This window comes from Pteropus vampyrus, unplaced genomic scaffold (assembly GCF_000151845.1).
Source record: "Pteropus vampyrus isolate Shadow unplaced genomic scaffold, Pvam_2.0 Scaffold60, whole genome shotgun sequence".
In the NCBI taxonomy this organism is placed as follows: domain Eukaryota; kingdom Metazoa; phylum Chordata; class Mammalia; order Chiroptera; family Pteropodidae; genus Pteropus; species Pteropus vampyrus.
In genome coordinates, this window is record NW_011888841.1 from 72,059 (window position 1) to 76,131 (window position 4,073).

General features: G+C 35.5%; 1 protein-coding gene and 1 non-coding gene across 2 annotated transcripts in view; both read right to left on the reverse strand.

The window, feature by feature from the left end:
• The window catches only part of LOC105292604 (kinesin-like protein KIF28P), a 66,904-nt gene that overhangs the window by 46,749 nt on the left and 16,082 nt on the right, over positions 1-4,073 (reverse strand). The window lies entirely within an intron of this gene.
• LOC111740250 lies at positions 3,720-3,826 on the reverse strand. Its single transcript, XR_002780556.1, has one exon. It is a non-coding gene; the product is annotated as a U6 spliceosomal RNA (small nuclear RNA).

A 4,073-nucleotide genomic window follows, 5' to 3' on the forward strand; every position in this document is an offset into this window, starting at 1 on the left:
AATAGGAGGTTAAAAAACAGGTGGTCATCCTCATTGACAAAGTTAATTGGGTTTCTTTACAGCACCACTCTTAGTCTTTAAAACTATCTTTTAAAAAATTGAAATATAATTGACATATAACATATTATATGTTATATGTTTCAGATGTACAACGTAACAAGTTCATATTTGTACACATGATAAAATGATTCCCAGGATAAGTTTAGTTAACATCCATCACCTCACGTAATTTTTTTCTTGTGATGATAGCTTTTAAAATCTCCCTTAACAACTTTCAAATACACGATGAGGTATTATTGACTACACTCACCGTGCTGTACGTCATGTCCCCAACTGGAAGTTTGTACCTTTTGATCACTTTTACCCATTTTCCCCACCCCGCAAAACCCATCTCTGACAACCATCCACCCATTTCTCTATATGAGTTCAGGGGTTTTTTTCTTCCACATATAAATGGGTATATACAGTATTTGTCTGACTGATTTCACTTAGCATAATGCCCTCAGTCCATCCATACTGTTGCAAATGGCAGAATTTTCTTCTTTTATATGGTGAATAATAAAATATCACATCTTCTTCATCCATTCATCCATCAATGGACACTTAAATTGCTTCCATATCTTGGCTATTGTAAATAATGCTGCAGTAAACAAAGGAGTGCAGGTATCTTTTCAAGATAGTGATTTCATTTTCTTTGGATAAATATCCAAGTGGAATTGCTGAATCATATGGTGTTTCTCTTTTTAATTTTTTGAGGACCCTCCAGACTGTTTTCCATAGTGGCTGCACCAGGTGACATTCCCACCCATGGTACATAAGGGTCCCTTGTCTTCATATCTGCGCCAAAACTTATTTCTTATCTTTTTGCTGATAGTCATTCTAACAGGTGTGAGGTGATATCTCATTGACTTGCATTTTCCTGATTAGTGATGTCAAGAACCTTTTTTGTGTACCTGTCACCTATTTGTATGTCTTCTTTGGAAAAATGTCTATTCAGTTCCTCTGCTCATTTTTTAATTGGAATATTTGGGATTTTTGCTATTGAATTGTATGAGTTCTTTACATATTTTGGATATTAACCCCTTCTCAGATATATGGTTTGCAAATATTTTCTCTCATTCTATACGTTGCCTTTTCATTTTGCTGATAGCTTCCTTTATGTACATAATCTTTTTGATTTAATGAAGTCTCACTTATTTTTGCTTTTGGTCTCAAAGCTAAATCATTGTTGTCAAGGCTGATGTCTATTAACTTACCTCCTGTTTTCTTCTAGGAGTCTTATGGCTTCAGGTCTTATGTTCAAGTCTTTAATCCATTTCGAGTTAATTTTTGTGAGTGGTGTAAGGTAAGGGTCCAGTTTCATTCTTTTGCATGTGGATGTCCGGTTTTCTCAACCTGTCATTAAAGACTATCCTTTCCCCTTATAAATTTTTGGCTTCTTTGTTGTAAGTTCATTGACCACACATGCACGGGTTTCTTTTGAGGCTCTATTCTGTTCCCTTGATCAATGTGTTCATTTTTATGCCAGTGATATACTGTTTTGATGACTATAGCTTTGTAATATAGTTTGAAAGCAGGAAGCATGATGCCTCCAGCTTGCTTCTTCTTTCTCAAGATTGCTTCTGCTATTCAGAGTTTTTTGTGGTTCCAAACAAGTCTTAGGACTGTTTCTGCAAAAAAAAAAAGCCATTGGAATTTTGATAGGGATTGCAATGAATCTATATACAACAGGTCCTCAAATAATGTTGCTTTATTCACTGTCATTTTGTTATAATATTGATGAGAAAAAAATTGATTCTAGGTGGGAGCCACTTTGTGTGGAGTTTGCACATTCTCCTTGTGTTTGTGTGGGTTTCCTCCCCCATCCCAAAGACGTGCATGAGAGGTGAATTGGCGTGTCTGCATTGTCCCGGTCTGAGTGAGTGTGGGTGTGTGTGAGTGTGCCCTGAGATGGAAGGCCATCTTATCCAGGGTGGGGGCTCACCTTGCTCTCTGAGCTGCTGAGTAAGTCTCCTGTCCCCTGTGACCCTGAACTGGATCAGTGAGTCGGAAAAGAATGATATGAATTGCTTTTTATTTATCTTTCCTAAATGTAGGTATAGCTCACATTTATTACAATGTTTAATATTAAAGTGTTTTGACTCTTAATTTAAAAGTTTGGTGGTGGTTCTGTGACCGGAAATATGCTGTAGGAACTTAACTCTTGTTTATTTCAAGTAGCCTTTGGTAAAATTTGTTTTGTTATATACCTCACTTCATCTAAAAGTTGAAATTCCCAAGAACCTATCAACAACGTTAAGTGAGCACTTACTAGAACGCTTTGTGTATTATGGGCATTTTAACAATATAATTCTTCCAAGCCACGAGCACAAAATATCTTTCCATACATTTGTGTCTCCTTTCAATTCTTTCACCAGTGTCATAGTTTTCAGTATAAAAGTCTTTTACCTCCTTGGTTAAATGTATTCCTTAGGTATTTTTTTCTTTTTGAAAAATTCCATCTTTATTGAAGTAAAATTAATATTTATTAAATTTATCCATTTAAAGTATACAGTGTCATGACTTTCGACATATGTACTTGGCCATGTGACGAGTACCACGATGAAGATTTTTAAAAATTGTAATTATTTCAAAAAGTTCCCTTGAGCCGCTTTGCCTCAGACCTCTCCTCCCACCGTCAGCCCCTCACTGCCAGAGATTTACCTCGTGTAACTAGAGTTTTGTTTTTTTCTGGAGTTCTCAGTTAAGTGGGATCGTACAGTGTGTGGTCTTTTGTACATGGCTTCTTTCACTTAATATAGCGCTTCGAGATGCATCCAGGTTGTTGCATGTCATTATTAGTTCCTTTTGTTGCTGAATTGTATTTTATAAACACATCACAACTTTATTATGGACATTTAAGTTTCTAGTTTGGGACTATTATATATAAAGGTGCTATGGATGTTTGTTTGCCTACAGTTGTTTGAGGATATATATTTTTATTTCTCTTGGAATTGCTGGATTGTATGGTTAAGTGTGCCCTTAAATTTTAAAGAAACTGTTTTCCAATATGACTAAGCCTTTTTGCTTTGCCATAAGTGCTATATTAGGGCTCCGGTTGATCCACATGCATGTCAGCATTTGGTATCGTCAGGTTTTTTTTATGCACAAAATTTTTTTTTTGATTGAACAAATTTAAGTTTATTATTATTCAACCAAAAGAGAATTACTAATATGTTTAGCAACTGTCTTTTAATAACTTCAGCTAATCATATTTCTTGTCATTAAAATATTCTTTTTTTAGAAAAACTTTTTATTAAAATGTAGCTAACATACAATATTGTATTAGTTTCAGGCATACACCATAGTTGTTCAACATTTATGCACCTAAAGTGGCCACCATGATAAGTCCAGCCACCATGGGACACGTGCAGCACTGTCACAATATTATTGGCTCCATCCCTTATGCTGAGCACCACAGCCCCGTGACTTGATTTATACCTGGAAGTTCGAACTTATTCCCCTTAACTTCCCCTCCGCCCCCCTTTTTGATTTTTCAATTACAGTTGACATTCAATATTATTTTATATTAGTTTCAGGTGCACAGCATAGTCGTTAGATATTTATATAATTTACAAAGTGATCCCCCCGAAATTAGACATAGTTATTACAATATTATTGACGACATTCCCTATGCTGTACTTTACATTCCCATGACTATTTCATATGTGCCAATTTGTCAAAATACAACACGCTTCACAAATTTGCGTGTCACCCTTGTGCAGGGGCCATGCTTATCTTCTCTGTATCGTTCCAATTTTAGTATGTGTGCTGCCGAAGCGAGCATGGTACCGCCATGGTGGTATTCTCATTTGCATTTCTTAATTTTCATTTCCCTAATGAAGTTGGACACATTTTCATTGGTTTTAGGTAATTTCCGTATCTTCTTTGGTGAAGACTCTGATCAAATCTTTTGCCATTTAAAAAAAAAATGGACTTGGTTTTCTCTTTTAAGGTGTAAGGATTCATTATATATTTTGGATGTTTTATCAGATACATGTTTTGCAAATATTTTCATTTTTTGTGGCTTGCCT